The sequence below is a fragment of the Vipera ursinii genome (assembly GCF_947247035.1).
Source record: "Vipera ursinii genome assembly, chromosome: 1".
NCBI lineage: Eukaryota > Metazoa > Chordata > Lepidosauria > Squamata > Viperidae > Vipera > Vipera ursinii.
The window spans coordinates 77,689,567-77,710,725 of record NC_139512.1 but is presented as its reverse complement, the minus strand read 5'-3'; the positions used below and the strand labels follow the sequence as shown (position 1 = coordinate 77,710,725).

Below are 21,159 nucleotides of genomic sequence, written 5' to 3'. Positions count from 1 at the left end.
TCCTTGAGTCATAAAAGGGCCGAGTTTGAAAACCCCTGGATTAGAACATGATGCAACAGTGCAAAAATGAAGGAAACCAGGATTTATATTCCCAAATGAGTCGGTTCTATTGAATTATTAATACTAGATCAAATGTAATTGGGCCAGTACAAAGAAACACTCCACTCTCTGTTGACTGATATAAAAAGCAAATTGCCATGGATAAAATCTATTTATGTGGTTATTAAGAGTTGACAATGACTTGGTGGCCCATAATTAATCAAAAAGCAAATTGAATTGCTTGGATGGGGAAAAAAAATCCAAGATCCTCGTAAGACAATACTAACTATAAATATTACAAAATATCAAACAAGTTTTTAAGTTCTCTAGAACTCTTTCTTATGGTTGATAGTTTAACCTAAAAAAGTGTGGGTGCTGGCTTTACTATTATAGGTAATCTTCATTTTATGACTACAACTACAGCCCAAAATTTCCATTGCTAAACAAGTCAGTTGCTAAGTGAGTCATGTTCCATTTTATGACCTTTGCAGCCACAGTAAGGGAATCACTGCAGTTAAGGGAATTTGGCTTTCCCTATTGAGTTTGCTTGTCAAAAATCAACTGGGAAAATTGCAAATGGCGATCATGTGACTTGGAGACATTTCGACTGTATTAAATACATGCCTGTTCCAAGTGCCTGAATTTTGATTATATGACCATTGTCAATGTTGCAACAGTTGTAAGTGTTGAAATCAGTCATAAGTTGTTTTTTTCAGTGCCATTATAACTTCGAATGGAGCAGAGGTAACTTATTAGACTGGGTGCTTTTCATGTTTTAAAGCAGGGGTCTTCAAACTTGGTCCTTTTATGATTTGTGGACTTCAACTCCCAGAATTCCTCAGCCAGCATGCCTGGCTGAGGAATTCTGGGAGTTGAAGTCCACAAGTCATAAAAGGCCCAAATTTGAAAACCCCTGTTTTAGAGAATGTCTCCGAATGCTGGAATAAACCACATATACATAGTTTACTCATACCTCCTAACCCAGTAGAATTGGATTTCAGTTTATGTATTGGTTATGTCCATTGCAGTTAAATGACTAACTCATTTAAATAATAAATCACATTTCTTAAAAAGTTTGTCTGTGGGAAGGAACTAATTTAAGAATATTTAACTGTAGCTCATAATATGCTTGCAATCCAAGAACTGTCCAAATTTTCATGGAGGCATTGCTATAACACATTAGCAAAAATATCTTCAATAGAAGCATGTGGATTGCTATTTATCATGGTAATACATTTGTGAAAGCTAGAAAGATTTTTGTAATGTTTTTCTCTTGTTTGTTTTTTCTAAATGGACTTTCACAATATAGATACATAGGTATGTGTATGCATGCATAATTTTACATAGCCCTGAAATATGAAAACAACATTTATTAAGGACATAAAAGTATATATTATCGCCAACGTTAACAAAAATGCTAACTGAAATTATTTTAAATGAATTAATGCATGGCTGATAAATGTAATAAATAAATAAAATTATTGATAGGTCTTGACTGGGCAATTTTTTAGAGTCACATTAATGCCTCTGAAACTTTCCTTAATTGTCTGGCAATTTTATATGAGAGGAAGCGGTCCATAAAGTAATCTTAGGGGAGAAAGCAAAATCTTTATAGCAATGTCTGGAGATATTGATTAAAAATGAGAGCCTGTTTCATAATTCAGATATAAGTAGGCTCTGCCCACAGCTTTTGATTTCGGTCAACAGATAAATGTGAATGCCTCCACATAGGGCTTGGGAGTTGCTTTAGATTAGAAATATAGAACCAAATTGGGACCTATGCAGATGATCACTAATTGTAACAATTAAACATGGTTTCCTTTTAAGCAGGATTAATACAACTTTTCTCAGTGCACTACATAATCCAGAAGCAGGATCCAGAAAAATGAGATTTGGGAGTTAAAGATATAGTTCCCACATTGTGTATCTTTTCTTGTTTTTTTTTAATTTTGTTAATTTCTTTGACAAACAACTATGGAGGTTTTTAAGAAAAGACTGGACAGTCACTTGTCTGGGATGGCATAGGTTCTCCTGCTTGAGTGGGGGGCTGGACTAGAACAGGGGTCCCCAACCACCGGTCTGTGGCCCAATACTGGGTCACGGCATGCCAACAACCAGTCTGTAGAAACAAGCAAAGCCGCAACCACGGGATGTAGGCAGCACACACGCCCCCTCCAGTCTGCAGAAAAACCTCTCTCCACGGAACTGGTCCCTAGTGCCCAAAAGGTTGGGGATCTATTCATTCCATTCCATTCTATTCTATTTTGAGAGGGATTTACAACACAAGGGGAAAAAGACTCTTGTGAGTTTAGTTTCAGAAATACTTCTTTGCTAGTACAACTGTCCCCTTCAGTATAAATACACATTTTGGCTGTATTCCTAATCTTGTTTGTCAGGAAACATTATTTCTAGCCACTATTAATAAAACTTCATTGTTTGGTTATTCATAGGAAAAAAACAGAGGCAAGAGAGTGAGACAAAATTTAAATTTTTAAATTTTCTTTGCACAATGGATTTTTAGTGACACAGTGTAAATGGAAAAAGAATTTCCAATAGCAATAAATCAAATATTGGAGCAACCTGAACAAACTAGACAGCAAGCATATGTTTGCAAATTTCTGATACAAAATGTTAGCTTGTGTGGGATAATTAGGTATTTTTAAGCAAAGGTACAGTATTAGATTCTTTTTTCCTTTTTTCAAAAAAAATCCTCAGCCTATCAGCCATGGAGTAGTGCTTTGTAATGCCCTTGCTTTCAGTTAATAAGCATTTGCTCTCATGATTTTCCTTCTATACTAGTCCCCAAATTCCTAATCATAGTCATTCTGACTGGGAATTTAGGGAGGTGTAGTCAAACACAAAAGGTTGATGCTGGATTGGAGAAGAATGCAGTTGAGAGATAACTAGAAGATAAATTAAGTTACTTGAGTTACTAATACAAGCATTTGGTTATGACATAAGCATTGAGAGAGTTGGGATAAAGAATGTTTTCCCCCAAACCTGTGGGACAAATTTCATTCATTAAAATTGTTCCTTCCGTTTTGACAGTGGAGGGTTTTTTTTAATTTATTCTTTTATGCTGCCCCTGGAAATGTTAAAAAATATCTTCTAGCAGGAACTTATTGCTATTGTGATAATGATAGAATTGTAGGGATAAGAGAGGAAATTTTTTCATCCTAAATCAGAAGAGTAGATTCAATCCTCTTACCATTTATTCTTCTGTTGTCACGTGGAGTTTTATGAACTTAATACGCTGCAAATATCTAATAGGAAGGCAGAATTTAGACCAAAATCTCATAAATAAACAAGTTAGAAAGTTGACAAAAGAATGAAGGAATGAAGGTCTGACAGTTTGTTTTCTGGTAAAGATGCCTACTTATTGTTCTTGGCCTTTTCCCCTCTATAATGCTAAGCAGGCCATATAATGGGGTTTGGACTGGGTTGAGATGAAACTGAACTAATGACTGGTGAGGTGGAGCATAGTCAATGGTACATAAAGTCAAATGATTACTGTAGCAAAGTCCTAGGGAACTCCTAAGCATACTTAGCTGCTTATTTCAAATTTTAGAGGGATACACTATATATGTATTCTTCTCCAAAGGAATTCATTTAATTTTTTTAAACTGTTTTTAACAATTTAGTATGAGTTGCATTATTTACGGTTTTGTGTTCTACCTGATTTTCTTCTACATTTCCTGATTGTGTTGTTTTTCTGGTAATATATGAAAATAAAATAAAATTTCTGCTTTTCTATTTTTGCAAGTGTTTTAGCTTTGAATGCTCTTAAATTACATGTGGACAGCCAGAATTTGGCTTATTAAAATTGTCAGAGTTTAATGCAGTGCTTCAACCTATCTCTGGTCACTTCATGTCTCAAGTGTGTGTGTGTGTGTGTGTGTGTGTGTGTGTGTGTGTGTGTGAGAGAGAGAGAGAGAGAGAGAGAGAGAGAGAGAGAGAGAGAGAGAGGTGGGATTAGGAATGTGTTTTTGGAGTTTTGATTGAAATCAGCAGTTCACAAATTAGCTAGAATTGTTCTAACTTTGTACAATAGTGTTGTAAGTCTACTTTTGTTTGAAAGGAGTCTGATTGTATTATGTATCAAAATTTCCAAGTTTTTTCTATCTTATTTCCTAGTTCTTCTATTGGTAATCATTCCTTTACCAGATCTTTCTAATGTTCTTGTTGGTTGAAGAGTTGACCCAACAGATATGACAAATGCTTAAAGTTCACACCTCCCAGCCATCATATTTTTATTTATCATTACCTCTCTCAAGGAACTCTTTTTTTAAATTTTATGTAATGCGCCATGGTTTTCTGAGAAATAATAGTATGCTTATCAAAACCCCAGTACTTCCATATGCAGAGTGTAGATCAGGATAAAAGTAACTCTGTATCACTGTGATCCTACAATATCAGCAGACTCTGTCTCATTTAGTTTCACCTCAGCTACTATGCATATAACATAACAGTGAATCTAACATTTCTTTTTGGAAAACCTGAGGTGCTGAACTTGTTTCTCCATTCTCCATTTCCTCCTGAATGCAAGGCAAGTAATGAATATAATGTTTTATATGTCAGCTAGCGGGAGTTCTGATTGATCCATGGTCTTGTCCGTCAGTTCTCAGTAAATTGAGGCAATCAGGGATGCAGATATCTATAGGCCAGCCTCATACTGGTTTTGAAGAATCAGACCATGGAAATGTAGAACAAGGTCATATAAAAGGGCAACATTTTGTGGAGTTATTTCAACTCGGACTGCTGAAATAATGTGGTACCTTAACAAGGATGCCCTAAAGTGCAGCATATTGGCAAGCTCTTTTTGTTTTGCCAAACTGCTTTGCTTCAACAAAATATGCATTCTATAGATGTGCAGTCAGATACAGAGTAGACCATAGAAAACTGGCAAAGTGACTGCTTTAATGCAGTACAGTGTCTAGAAGTTGATACAATCCAACAAAGAATGCTTCATTGAAGATGCAATTAAAGCGAAGTATACTTTCCAGATGTCACTCAGTCTTGGTGCTGGGAGTGCTAAAAATGGGGAGACTGCGAGTTCTGTTCCTGCTTAAGCACAAAGCCAGGTAGATGACCTTGGGCTAGTCACTTTCTCTCAGCCCTAGGAAATAGACAATGCCAAACTATTTCTGAAAAACCTTGCCCAAAAAGATCTTGATAGTTCAAACAGACCTAAAGTTGATATATTGTAGTTCAGATAACAATTGGGGGAAGGGACATAAAACTGTTTAAATATCTCTCTGATGTGTGCTAATGGTAAGAAAAACTTGCCTTCGTATGTGGATTTTTGAGTGGTAAAAGCAGACTGTATTTGGCAGTTTAAGTTAGACTTATGTAAGCAATTTATGTCACCCGGATGTACCAAATGTTTCAGTGAATTCATTTCACAGTTTGAAAGCATTTGCTCCCCAGATTAACTATTAGCGAGAATAAGCTTCCAAATAAATAAGACCAGCATACTGACTTCAGATCTGCTAAGCTCTTTAGCTTTCATCTGCACCAATGCTTACTTTAGGCATCAGATAGTCCATCTAAAGCTTGATGCTGATAATTTTGAATTGAAAATGCTGGGGATGCCACTGAGTTACTAATCCAAAAGGATTTCAGAAAATCTCTTATCTAAATAAACAAAATCCTACATATTAAAAAAAATTAAATAAATAGCTGCTCTTTATTTGGACAAATAAAGCTGGAGCTGGTGGCTGGCTTTGCTGGTAATGGTTTCATTTTCATTTTAGTTCTTTAAATGTATTTATAATAGGAATATCCTTAAACAAAATACAAATATAAAGCACATGATAAATATTTGCTATTTTCAGATTACTTTAAGAATAACTGTAAATATCATTAAGGTCCTTGGATGGGTGAATTTTATATGTTACAATTTGTTTGTAATGTTTCTGTACTTCATTATAAATTCATGTCATTCTCACCTCTAAATTTTGAGATTAATTTCTCAGTGGTAAAGGATTAGACTAACATTGCATGGAACTTGTGACACCTTTCATTTAGAGGCTTTGCTTTTATTAACTGTGTCTCGGTCTCTGCAGACTTTGTTTTTGAATCTCCTCTGAACTTCATGGTTGCAAGGATGCATCATATGGGTATCACTTCTGTACATGTTGAATTAGAAACAGATGCTGCTTGTTTCATCATGGAAGACAGTCAAGTATGCTCGATGCAGTTTGCCAAATCTGGGCTTAGCTAGATGTAATAATGTGAAGAGAGAGAAGGAGGGAAATGTGACCAGGAGAGAATTAATGAGCTTTTTCTGAGGGGTTGCTATTATGCCCCAGTAGCCCCTTGCAACTTTCTTTTTAGACAGAGGAAGAGCATCTGGGAGAAATATAGTGGGGGGAAGGAATGAAAGGCAGAAAAGGACTCAATTCTACATTTTTAAAATGTTACCTTAGTCTACAAATTACCATCCAACTTAAGGAAATCTGATTGATTAGGTATATGACTAGGTATAAAGTTGTGTAGAACACATCACCACTGGATGGATCTGTAGCTGGCTGGCAAACCATACCTAACGAGTAGTCCTCAATGGCACTACATCCACATGGAGAGAAGTAAGCAGTGGGGTACCACAAGGCTCCATTTTAGGCCCAGTACTCTTCAATATCTTCATAAATGACCTAGATGAAGGAGTTGAAGGGGAACTCATCAAATTTGCAGATGACACTAAACTGACAGGAGTAGCCAACAGCCCAGAAGACAAACTCAAGATCCAAAAAGATCTTGACAAACTTGAATAATGGACCCTATCCAACAGAATGAGTTTCAATGTAGAGAAAAGCAAAGTTTTACATTTAGGGGAAAAAATCAAAGGTACCAAGTACAGATTGGACGAGACCTGCTTAAAAACAGTAACTGTGAGAGGGACCTTGGAGTCCTAGTGGACGATCACTTGACTATGAGCCAGCAGTGTGCAGCAGCAGCCAGAAAAGCTAATACAATCCCTGGGTTGTATAAACAGAGGCATAGAATCAAGATCACATGAAGTATTAGTACTGCTTTATAAAATCCTAGTAAGACCACACCTGGAAGACTGCAGTCAATTTTGGTCACCGTATCACAATTTTTTTGAGAGAGAGTTTGGAAAAAATTCAGAAAAGAACAACTAAGATGATCAAAGGCCTGGACACTAAAACATACGAAGAATGGCTGCAGGACTTGGGTTTGGTTAGTCTAAGGAAAAGAAGAAATAGGGGAGACATGATAGCAGTGTTTCAATATTTGAGAGGCTGCCACATAGAAGAGGTGGTCATGTTATTCTCCAAAGCACCAGAGGGCAGGACAAGAAACAATGGTTGGAAACTGAACAAAAAGAGAAACAACCTGGAATTAAGGAGAAACCTCCTGACAATGAGGACAATTAACCAGTGGAACAGCTTGCCTCCAGAGATCATGGGCACTCCATCACTGGAGATTTTTAAGAAGAGGCTAGACAGTCACTTGTCTGAGATGGTGTAGGTTCTCCTGTTTGAGTAGGGGGCTGGACTAGCAGAGTTCCAAGGTCCCTTCCAGATTCTATTCTATTCTATTCTATTCTATTCTATTCTATTCTATTCTATTCTATTCTATTCACACTTGTCCCATCCAGAGTTCTAAAAATACCCTGACCCAATTCATGTCTTTCTCAAGTTGGTCATTCCAACATTGAAGGGCTAAAAGAAGGTGTAAGCTCAGGAATAGAGCTTAGTGTGCAGTAATTCATCCCTTGTCTAAAGATACTTGCTTCTTGAGTTTCATTTCTTTGGAAATGTTTCAAAAGAATGTCTATTTAGACATTTGGAGAGTGAGGGAATTGAATAGTTTAGTAGCTAAGCGAAGGTTGAAACTGGATATTATGTTTAATTTCTACATAACTAATTCTGCTACTCATTGTCAAAGCAGGAGGTGGCATCTAGTTGCCTTGGTAGACCCCCCCCCCAAATCCTTTGCAGAATTGGCTTTGGATGTTACTTAAGAGGGGAGACCATTAGAATTTCTCAGGACCACATGCTAGATGGAAAGAGCATATTAACAAAAACAAAACATATCTATGCAGTTATCAGAGCTACTTCACCTATATTCAACCACAATCTGATTAAAATAGCACTTTCTAATTACCGTAGTTCTTCATCAAGTATTGTGCCTTTTAATGTAGAACAAAGGGTAGAATAATAGCATTCTTCATTTATTTACTGCCTAACTTGTGATTCACATTATATGCATTACAAAAATAAAACATCAGTTACAGGTGTTAATTTCAAAAGTAGTCCAGGCCCATCATCATCTCCTCCTCCCCTCCAGAATTAAATTATTTTCACTGCTTTGTGGAATGCAAACAAGGTGGGAGTTGGGGAACCAATTTTTTGCCTAACTGGATAATGTATCTGTATGCATTCCAGGTCTACATTATCAGAGAAGTCATGCAATTGATGTTTTATCAATTCATGTGACTGCTATTATTAAAGTCTGTCATCTTTTCTCATGATATTTGATCAATGTATCTGAAAGCATAAGAAGTGAAGAAAAATGCTTATAAATTATATAACTAGCTGAAGATCAGTACTATCTCAGTGATATTTTTCATACATTTTTCTTGCAATAATATGCTGCAATATTAATACTTTCTAATGTTGTATACTCTAGCTTTCATTTGTATTAGTACCTTTTTCTGCCTTTATAAAAAGAAAGTCTGGCAAGGCTATTAATGTTCTTTTCATAGTGTTTTATTAATTCATTTGTATTAAAATCACACCATTATACAACTAAAAGTATAGTACTCTTTCTGTGAACTAACATATATCATGGTCTGCCTTTTCTTTCACTTGATGGCTGCATCTATTTTCTGTGTTTCTTATAAAATATTGGGTGTATATGATGAATATAACTATGGGATTGTAGTTTCAATGGAGCTTGATGATATCTATTTGTCACTCAGCAATGTAAATCAGCCGACGTGCCATTTATTTAAATATTTTTCCCAAAGTCGTCTGCTAAGTTTCATCTTACAGAATTTTCTGTCTTCTCTGTATTTTGCGAACCTACTAAAATAATTTTGATCCTTATCAGAAGCATTTACTTATGATTGTATTATTAATTATTCTTTTTTGAAAAACAAAACTCATATGGATGAAATGTGGTTTTCCACCAGATTTTGGTGGCACAACCCTGGGGGAACCTGTGTGTGTGTGTGTGTGTGTGTGTGTGTGTGTGTGTGTGTGTGTGTGACAAGTGTTATATATGAACATATATATATATGTTCAACATAGTGTGATTAAAGGAAAAAAAATGGCTCACTGGCATGTTTTGATTCATGATCTCAGGCTCTGAATTCCAGTTTCCAGACTTTGCAAATATTGAAGCCAACTTGTACTATAAGACTTGATTTAAATTTTTGATGTCACCCTTAACAGATAAAGCAATCCACAGAAACCTCTTTCATGCTGTTTTATAAACATACAGTACATATCCTTCATACCGTGCTCTATTCACTAACTGGGTTAAGCACTATTATGCAAAGCCCTGAAGCAAGTAAGAAATAGTAAGCCAAAGAAATTAAAGGCATGTGATATAAAAAGATCATATACTGTAGCTATACACATATCAATACCCTTCACCACAGTTCTCTGTACCTTTATATCTTCTTTTACTTTCTGATCAATACTTAGCCATTCACTAAGATTATGCTTATTGTGATCCATCATTTATTGCTCTTACTGCATTCAACAACTTTTAACTTCATATTTGAATAAGCCCTTCTGTAATTCAAAGCTATTCATGCACCACATTCATTCTTTTGACCAGTAAACAATACAATTTCTTTCTTGTGCTATATTCATCTGCTTCTCAAGAATCAGCACTCGCCTACCTTCAAAAAGCCTAATTGCAGTTCCCATATTTTTCTCACTGCCACTTCTACCGGTAGTAGTCTTTTAATAAGAATTCTGTCCAACCCTTTTCCAGCACGCTTAACAAGTTAATCCCATTGTACTTGTTACATTCATTCTTGTTTTGTACAGCAGAACAATAATGGCATTATTCAAACAATCAGGTGCAGATAGGGTTTTCACACACATGTTAAACAAACTGCATGGTGAGCAAATCAATTTATTATTTTTTTAGCACTTTATAGTTATACCTTCTTCACCTGCAGCTTTATTATGCTTTAACTTACTGCATTTATTGCTTCCCATTATTTTTTTCTTTTCTTCTGTGTCCATGTTTTTTTTCTTCCCAAGAACCACTGTCGACACTACCCTCTGCCCCTCCAAAAGGCATTTTACTAAACATTATGAAAGATGTAAAGCATTTTATTGGATGGCTCCAGCTCCAAAATTGCTAGACTTTTTTTTCTGGCTTCCACAACAGATCTTGATCCATAATACTTCCATTTAGGTTTTAGGAGACAGTACTACATTCTTTAGAAAAATGTATCACACTACATCCTATTCAGCGGAAAGGCTTTTGGTGGATGAACATCATCAACTGAGAAACAAATAACCTCATTGATAGTGATGTCCTAGTTATAGAATGCTTTATACACAAAGATTGCCTAGACTTCATTTGTAAGTAGATTCTTTTGGGCAACTTCACTAAGCCTCGGCTTCAAATTTCTGTGATATAGGTAGTTCTTTGCAGGAAAATGTTTAATCCTGGCAGATTCAATACAACTGCATGTTACATATACAACTGTTGATAATCACCTTTAACACCCTTTATCAGGGCTTTTTTTTCTCATAGAACACCCAGAACGGAGTTCCGGCACCTTTTTTGGATGGAACCTTGTAGGGTAGGCAAGGTGGGTTGTATGACATATGTGAGTTCCAGCACCTTTTTCTTTTACAAAAAAAGCACTGCCCTTTATGATATGGATCCAGGCTACTTGAGGGATCATCTTATCCCACTGGGATTGGCCCACCATACTTGTGCCAGCAGAGGAAGCGGGCCCATCAGCCTGACTATTCCAGCTGGTGAGAAGGGTCTTCTCTGCCATTGCATCTGCCCTGTGGAACATCTTGGGCCCTGATGTGAGGCTGACCCCTCCTGACCTTCTAGAAGAGCCTAAAGACCTGGCTCTGACAGTTAGCTTGGGGCTCCAATGGGGGAGTATCACAGTGGAGAGAGTTGATAGATTAACACCAGATCTCACCTCCCTCCTCCATTTTGCTCCTGCCCTCCCCATCTTTTATTTGGGCCATAATCTTTTGGATTTTGTATTAACTTACAGTGTTTATTATTTTAATTTATCTAATTTTATTTTTATTATTGTAAGCTGCCCAGAATTACCTTGAGATAACCTTGAGGTAAGATAGGGAGCTTATTTTATTAATAAATAAATGTATTTTTCCCTCTGATGTATGAAAACTTGCAGGATGAGAATTAAGCAAAATTGGAAGAACTGGAATGTAGTTGCTTCATAAACTCTAGATCAGGGGTCCCCAGCCCCCAGTCCGTGGACTGGCACTGGTCCATGGCATGTTAGAAACCAGTCTGCACAAACAAGCAAAGCCCCATCTGCAGGATGCAGGCAGCACATGAAACCATGCCCCTTCCAGTCCATGGAAAAACCTCTCTCCACGGAACCAGTCCCTGATACCCAAAGGGTTGGGGACCCCTGCTCTAGATTGTCTGCAACACCTTGTTTATCATCTGAAGTGTTTATTTCTCTGAATATCTACCTTGACTGATTTTCTTTAATAAAGAGCTCAGTTGAAATTGTTCAGTTGTCATATTTGTGAATTTCAGGTGACAAATAAATTATTTTACTAAAATGTATAAGATTTTGCTCCTGCTGCTTAAGATTTCAGGGTGGTCTAGCATTGTAGACCTAAGATAGCTATTAATACCATTAGATCAAATCTGAAATAGTTAGATTCTAGATTTGTGTGTGTGCCTATTGAACCTTAAGCTAGAGTTTTGTTGTTGTTCTTTGACTACTTGTTCTGCTTATCTTCTTGTACTGAGGCTCTTCACGGTTGATTAGCTTTTGCTTAACAGATCTGTAGAACGTTTTCAATATGATGGTATGAATAATCTCCTTAGTTATCTCTTCACATAGGACAGCTGTGACTTTTATAGATTTTGTGTGACTGCTTCAAAAGTTTTGCCTGGCTAGCTTCACATGCAAGAGCAACTTTCAGGACAACTACATGAGTCCAAAATGTATTGAACAGCAGTATTTGATTTACACTTACAAATAAAATATTCAAAGCATCTTTTTTTGAATGTTTCACTAAGCCCTACTAATAGCTCCCTCATTAAGCCTCATCATAAGTTTGGGATTCCCAAATAACCTATTGGATATTTTCTTCATGTATGCTAGCTCATCAATGTTTGCCATTTTTTTTTTAAAAAAAAATCTACTCCTGAGATTTGGTCTGTATAATGTATACCATTTGTTTTAGTTTTGTGTTACTTGCTGGTAAAATGGGCAACTATATAAGTAAATGAATGAATGAATAAATAAATAAATAAGGTCTGCCCCCATGGTTTTTATGTAGTATATTGTATGTTCCGCAGAGCATTTCCAGTTTATTTTCAGTGAAATAAGTTTTATGTTGTGCTTTGGGGGCACAAATCTGTTTTTTATGGCAAAGTACATGTAGAAGATGTTTCAATTATGTCTTCTGTGATAAGTTTGACTTATAACCATTGTATGTCTGGGAGATGCCCTAAAATATAATTCAAAAGATCAGTTCTTTTTATGTTCATACATGATTGTGGTACACTAAATACTGACACAGAAAAAGTGCAGTGCTATCTATTGTAGACACAAATATTCTTTCCTTTAAATATCTATGGAAGAATGTAACTCCTAATAAAGGAGAATATTTGTAGCTCAGGGTTGACATCTTTATCTTTCTTTCTTTCTTTGTCTTTATTAGACTTATATACTGCCCTTCTCCTGTAGGAATCAGGGCAGTTCACAAGGTTTTTAAAATAACAATACAACAATTACAAAAATTAAGAACAGTTAAAATAATTACATTTAAACCTTGAATAAATATAAAACCCCAATTAAAATCCAATTAAAACTCCAATTAATACTCTCAGTCCAGGCCAGAAAGCTTAAAGTCTTCAGGTCCCAGCGGAATGAGCAAAGGTCAGGGGCAGTCCTGAGCTCTACGGGCAGCTGGTTCCAAAGGGCAGGCGCGCCCACAGAGAAGGCCCTTCCCCTGGGTGTTATCCGCCGGCAATCTTTTACCAGCGGTACCCTGAGAAGACCCTCCCTGAGGACATGAGGGGTCCTTGATGCTCTCTGAGCTTGCTTGTTTCCTTGAAGATGTTTCATTACCTAAACTAGTCCAACACTGATGATGTTACCTAGTATAGGTAATGAAACACATGCAAGAGAACAAGCAAGCTCAGAGTGCACCAAGTACCCCTGAGAATGTAACTCCACACATATTGCTATGCTTTGCTGTAGGCTTGACATGAAGAACAAGTATGAAGCTGCTTTGTAGTCTGTCAGATGGGCAGGCTTTCCCAAATATCTTTCTCGGCAAAGTACATGGTTTCTAAGCAATAAGGTCTTTATTATATGGCAGTTACTGATAATCATCTGTTAAGATATGAGCTGAGCCATGCCATCAAATGTGTTCTTCTTCAAAATGTTGCCCAGCTGCAGTGATGTTTTGCCATAAAGGGTTGAAGCTAATTGCTTTGTGCATTTAATTAATAACTAACACATTCTGTCATTCCAGGAATCTAGATAACTTCCATCTGGATCCATAAGTGATTAAAACCTGGAAGCCCAACTCCTAATTAAGGAGCAGACTTTTGGAAACCTATTTCTTTTATGTTTAATTATGGCTACATATTGTTTTCTCTTGCCCCTTTTCTTCATTCACACAAGGCTGATAAACTTGAACTTTCTAAGCAGGAAGTATGAAATGAAATTTCATATTATTGTGGCATGGAGTACCGTATGTTTGTCCATTTTCTTCCTCCCGCAAGCGCAACTGTAACTTCACTGTCTTGTGGAAAAGACTGAGTAAGAAAAGTAGTAGTTGCTTTCCTCAAACAATATAATACCTGGATTTTTCTCATCCTATTCTATTCTTTCCTTTCTGTTCATCCCCACTGATCCCACATGTCTTTGCAGGCTGAACCTTAGTTTGAGGCAGATCGTCAAATCACTGAAAAGAGGAGTCTGTGTCTTTAAACCACACAATGCTGAAATGTTATGACAGAGCATCTTACTGGGGGGATATGGTTTCCATGACAACCCCACACTAAGATAAGCAAGCTTGGTGTGTTTTTATTTATTTATTTATTTATTTATTGAAAGATTCGGGAGCAAAGGAAAAAAAAGGTGAACTTGTCAGGGGGAGGGAGACTTGAAAAGAAAGCCATGCCAAAAAAGGCAACGGACGCAGCTCCTTTGTCTTTTAATTAGACAATGCTATTAAAGCTTGCAGAAAGGAAAGGTCTGCTTTGGTCTTATTTTCCCCACTTTTCTTTTAAAAAAACCTGGGGAAAAACCCCACTTTATAGAATTACTAAATATGATTGGCGGCAAGATAAATACTGATTTTTGGTCCCAAACACATATATCCCAGCTTGGAAACAGGGAAATTGTTTCTGTAAGAAAAGGCTATAACATAATACATATAATTCTACTTAGACATTAATGTAAGATTACTTTATGTGTTGACTGTCTTCCCAACTCCCATCTTCTGTTTGTGTTGGTCTAGAGTTCTCATCATCCCCAGTAAACATGATTGTTACTAGGTAAAGAAATGAGATGAATAATCCTGTGTAACCCTCATCCAACCTGTTTGAGGTTGCAGAAGGTTGAGAAACTTTACAGGCTTCTGTAACATTCCTTGGGTGCATCTTAAAAGTGATTTTAGAAATCTATGCCATCCTGGCAAATGATAAACATTGTTTATATCAGTGAAATATACAGATAATTTCTTTGGTCATTATAGAAATAATCCACTATACCTTCTTGGACCTGAGCCCCATATTCATTGAAACACTGGTCTGGGGCTAATGAGAGTTGAGAATTGAGGTTATCATCTGCTGAGGTAAAGAAACTCCTATTGGAAAAGTACATTATTCTCATATTTATTCAGTATCTCTGCCCCTGCCACCTTCCGTCTAAAAATCCTTTCGCAAATTTAGCAGATGGTTGGATGGAAAGTCTGATAGATACATGGCAGAGGACCCTGTGGTGAGTTATAAATTTTAAGACTCCTGCTCAAGATAAAAATGTATTAAACATGCAGAAAAATCTACCAGTAGCAGATAATATGTCAGTGTTGGAAATAAAACTGTTGCTAGTATCTTATAAATACTCCCACTGTGTGGGGGTTCCATTACACATAATGTTTTGACAAGATCTGCTTCTGTCAAACATATTGCAAGCACTGTGAAGGAAACAGTGTATTGTTGCTAACAAGCCTTTTATTTATTTCATGTACATTACAATGGCCTCAAGGAGCTCACCATGATTCTAAGTGTAAAATGTATAATCTATAGATTACCTACCTAAAGGAATTTGAATACAAGGTATTTATGGTTTTTCAGAAACTATTGTTTTGACAGATAATATGTTATGCTAAATGTTTCCACACATTAAATATATGCTTTGAACACAGATATTATTACTTAAAAATTATATGCTAGGAGTGGAGTGGAGAATGTATAAATTATTATAACAACATCAGAAGTAGTCATCTCTGTGCTGAGATTTTTGAAGCCTCCCACTCATCTGGTGTGCCTTTTACTTCAGGGTCATCTTCAATGCACACTACATAAAGCAGGGGTCTTCAAACTTGGCATTTTTATGACTTGTGGACTTCAACTCCCAGAATTCCTCAGCCAGCATGCCTGGCTGAGGAATTCTGGGAGTTGAAGTTCACAAGTCATAAAAGGGCCAGGTTTGAAGACCCCTGGCATAAAGAGAGCAGATTAGATATGAGTCAGACATTCTTCTCTGTGAGTGTTACACAATCCAGGTTAATGCAGATCAGTTTGCACATTGCTTAGGTGTTTATAGTAGTTTTATGGTGGCTGTTTCTAATTTTCTAAGCACAGTCTTCAAGGTGTATTGTCACAATGCAGTTTTGGAATAGCTGGTATAAAAATTACTGGAAAACTGTCACTCAAATTTCACTTGGACTAGAAGTCTCCATGATTTCAAATAAGGTTAATATTAAATAAAGTTTGATTTAGGCATCCAACAGATACCTTTCAATTTAATCCTCTTTGTTTGGCAATTGAGATCTTATTGTTACTATTTTCTCAATGTTGTCCCCATCTTGCATTCATTTGTTAGAGCTTCACATTCTTTCAAGGCATCATTAAAACATGATAATGTGGTTCGGACAGGATCTTTCCAAATGGAAATTTATGTCTCTGGTCAATGAAAAGGGTCTCTGTTAGGATTTCATTTGTACAAAGCATGAGTTGTTAGAGATATGATTCTAGCAGACACTTGTCTGTCTACTGGAATAGTAAATTGCATCTCAGTAGCAGGAGATATTGTGTTCTCTGACTATGTGTAATTTAAGATAATTTAGCAGAAGCTTTTGAGACATTTAAAAATTATTACATAATTTAAAAATATAATTTGTCTCTGAATATTATTTATTTATTTTATTTATTTAATAATATTTCTATACCGCCCTTCTCCCGAAGGACTCAGGGCGGTGGACAGGGCAGAATAAAAATACAGGATTACAAAAATTAAAAAAATGATTAAATACATGCCCACTAGAACAATCAATACATATTAAAACCCTAATAAAATGACAGTAAAAAACCCCACCAATCCCCCATCAGGCCAGGCCAGCTTGTTCGAACAAGTATGTTTTTAGATCGCGGCGAAAGGAGCGAAGATCGGGCTTAATATATATGAAAGAATTGTTTCCTATCTAAGTATTGGCTTTGAAAAGTCCCATGTTCAACACCGAGACAGACTTTTGGGGTTTTCATCAGAGGCAGAAAAAGCAGGTGGTTTTTGCATTTGCTCATTTTTCTTTTAAGTGCTTTCTGTTCAGGGTAAAACAAACAAACACATTTTACTTCTGTTTAGAGAACTGTAAGATGTTCTGAACTCCTGGCAGAAGTACAGTGCAGTTAGAAAAATTAAACCCCAAGGCCTAACAAATGCTGGGCCTTAAGTGCACCATTCGTTTGACTTACAGTATCTCTTCTCCTGGTCAGCTTCACATTTTATTTTGGATTGGATCAAAATTGTTCTTCCACTCAAAGAAAGCATTGTGGTTTGGAAGGGAAAATTAATGACAAGTCTGAGCAATTTTTTCTTCTACTTCTCATGTACACTCAGCTTCAGAGGAGACTTCCCAGTCTTCACTAGGATAATGCACATTTTATTCATGCCACGTAGATGAGTACTCCTTAAAAAAAACCCAAAACTATGATCAGTCCTGATTTGCAAGTCTTACTTGTGGGGAATATGTAAGCAGTACTTTCTGACTCCAGATATGGAACATCCATGAGTTCAACATTGGGTATTTCCATATCAGCAAGTTGCTATAAATTCATAGTTGGTGCCCCCTCAAAACAACCATCGCCTGTAGGATTGGTAATTCATCTATACATTGAAAAGGTGTAGCCATTGCAGGTGTTCTCATCTTAAAGCTAAAATGAATTTAACATAGATATGGATTCATTTTTTGTGTGCCATTGAATTAGATGGAAAACATAAAACAGCATGAGATGGGCAGCCATATAAATTTGATTAATACATAAATAAATTCTAGTACCCTGTTGTTCAGAGTGTGCCTCAGAGGATAACTATAATATAATCTAGGGGCTAAATTATTTTAATTGCATTGCTAACTGGTTATCTAGCATCATACATTTGTGTTATAATGTAAAAGGTAAAGGTAAAGGTTTCCCCACACATGTGTGCTAGTCGTTTCCAACTCTAGGGGCTGGTGCTCATCTCCGTTTCAAAGCCGAAGAGCCAGCGCTTGTGCAAGGACGTCTCTGTGGTCATGTGGCCGGCATGACTAGATGCCAAAGGCGCACGGAACGCTGTTACCTTCCCACCGCAGTGGTCCCTATTTTTCTACTTGCATTTTTTTACATGCTTTCAAACTGCTAGGTTGGCAGAAGCTGGGACGAGTAACAGGTGCTCACTCTGCTACGCGGCACTCGGGATTCGACCTGCCAAACTGCCGATCTTCTGAGCCACCGCGTCCAGATGGATCAATCTGTCAATATCAACTGATCATTTTTGTATTTCTAAATTTACTTCTTTTGAACAAAAAAACCTTATATGATATACATATATATTATATGATACTTCTGCCAATGTACACTCTTTTATGTGTCCTGACACCAAATATTGGCATTTGGTTGCACATTTTAAACTTTTTTTAACTCAGAGAAATGCTTTAGAATTCAGAGAAGCTCAAGGTTGAAAGAATCACTGTACTGTATTTTATTTTGCTTTGGTTTTTGTTTTTCATTTTCAATCAAAACTCCAGCTTTAAGTCTGTCCATGATAAAAAAAAATAGAAACAGACAATGTCTTGCCTATTTCTAGTTAAATGGCATATTCAACTTGAAAAAGCATTTTTTCTGTTATATAAATATCCAAGGAAAGGAGCTTTCAGCCTCTTCTGTACAGAAAACATGACACAATAAAATGAGTCAGTTATTAAACTGTCACTTTAAACTCCTCATGCTTGCCTTTTCTTTTCTTTCTGTTACAGTTTGGACTGGCTGCTTAATCAGTTGATGAATGAACTAGAATATAAACTAAAGAAAGAAAGATTGATCATGTACAGGCCCTTATTATTGATTCTAGCTAAACTGTTTAACCACCTTCCCCCTCCCCAAATCATTATCTGTGAATGAATGGAAGAGGAATTCTTAACTTTTGTTGGGAAGAAAGATTGCTTAGAAAAGATGCTATAAAAATGCAAGTGGATAGATTTGATCCTTTTATGACACCCACACAGGTTTCTGTCTCTTTAATTTATTTCCCTGTTCAGTTACCTCTTTTTCCTCTGTCTACTTACATATAATTCTTCACTTTTTCCCCCCTTTCCATATTCATTCTATTTTTTTCTTTTATTTTTGGCTGGTTTTGCAATAAGGGAGGGAGGAGGAATTCATGCAGGTATAGCATTTATGTAAGGGAATGATTAGCATATACTGATTGGGACTCAATTAATTTTAGATAGATACTCAAGCATACATGCACACACACTTATACTGTATGCATCTGTCATTTTTAATTAATGCACATTTATTGAGATAGGAATCGCTGGGGTTGGCTTCAATTGGGTTTGACAAGATAGGGAAGCTTAATACTAAACAGATTTTTTTATTTGTTTATATTTTTTTCCTATTTACTCTTCCTTCTGGGTGGATTCCTTTAAATTCATGGTCCTTTCAAATAAATATGTTAGTTTGAGACCTTAGACTAGTCCTTTTGAATAGTGTGTGCAAACATTAACTGGAAAAAATGGCCCAGAACTTGTCTCTTCCAGTTAAGATAAGGGGCATTTAGAGCTTTTGTTTATAACGTATAACGGGGACATAGTGCTAGAAAGCATTATTGTAGAATCTTCTCTCATTATCACTCATGCTGTTTCAAAGTCCCATCCCTATTTTTGTATTGATCCTTGCTGAGAAATCATCACCATGATCAACTGGAGTCTTTGTTTTCCACTTTACTCTCTTCTTTTCTTTCTGCTGTAGGGGGGTAATGAATTATTTGTGCATTCTGACTGCTTCCCCTAGCTAAGTTATATTACTTGCATTTAGTTGTTATTGGTGCTGTGTCTGTCATTCTGTTCCTTGTTTTCAGTATGAATTAATTGCAAATAAAGATGGGAAACATCTAACCCATATTAAAAGAAACCAGTAAAAAAATAGGCTGTTGATTTTATAGCTACCTCATATCCTAAATTGATTTAAGCAAAATCCTTCCAAAAAAGTCTGAATAAAACAGATAAACACAGAGTATGTACTGGAGTTTGTCTCCTTTAAATTTCTCTACTAATTCTATTTTTATCTATTTGCATATGTTTGCCACGCACTGGAGTATATTTGGCAAAATAACCTCAATAAATTGTGCCTGTCATAATGCAATAATAATGGGTTTAGACTGTAATCTCTTTTGAAGGAATAGTTCTCTTCTATTTATCAAGCACTTTTCAATAGAATTTTTTCATTATCATGGTTCATCAGCCAGATGCTCAGACTGGATTTGGTATTTTTATCTATCGAGTTCTTTCCAAAGACCTGGGATAGGCGGATGTGGTTGTTTAATTATTATTATTATTTGGCATAGCAAAAGTATTCCTGACATAGCAGTGTATTGGAGACAAGCAACAGATGGTAGATGAAGTAGCTGTTAATCCAGAAGTGTACTACTGCAGGATAGCATAGAACCAAACTTGAGTCTTGATGGGGTTGTGTATTCCAAAAAAAGCTTGCCTTTGGGGGATTTCCCTGGCCTTACAGCCTCTATTGAAAGGTGGAAATCTTTGCCCACCTTTGCCTGGTATATCAACTGCAGAGTTATTAAGAACAAGATGGTTTGAGAATAGTTATCCATGCTTTTGCCATCTCTTTGTTTGTTTATTGTAATTCATTGGGCATGGGGGCTGTTTCTGAAGTCTATATGGAAACTTTAACTCCAGTGCAAAATGGAGTGATCTGTGTGCTTAATGGCCAATGCTACAGTAATACTGCTGTGACACTATTTCTGTAGGATATGCAGTGGCTACCATCATCTTTCCAAGTGAGTGTAACAAAAGACGCTGGTTGATACTTTTACAGGTCTTTATGGCATGGGAGTGGGTCTTTGTGAGATTGTCTTTCTTAGATAGATTCTTCTAATCAATCAGAACCAGTTAAAGAGCATCTGCAAAGGATCCTGATATAGCATGAGCTGTATGAAGAGGGGGCTGGCTGCTGGTAGACGTTTTTGGTGAGTCTCTTCCTCTTTGGAATAGCCTGCCCAAGTGAAGCCTGATAAGGATGTCTCCCAATCACATATCCTTCTACAAGTAGTTAAAAACCTGGCTTTACCAGGATACTTTTGGGCGTTGATTGTGAAGAATTTGGTGCCAGTATTAGTTCAGCCATTATGATTACTATAATATTTATGATTAT

General features: G+C 36.5%; 1 protein-coding gene across 4 annotated transcripts in view; it reads left to right on the top strand.

The window, feature by feature from the left end:
• Positions 1-21,159, top strand: part of TSPAN18 (tetraspanin 18) — a 208,560-nt gene that overhangs the window by 40,616 nt on the left and 146,785 nt on the right. The window lies entirely within an intron of this gene.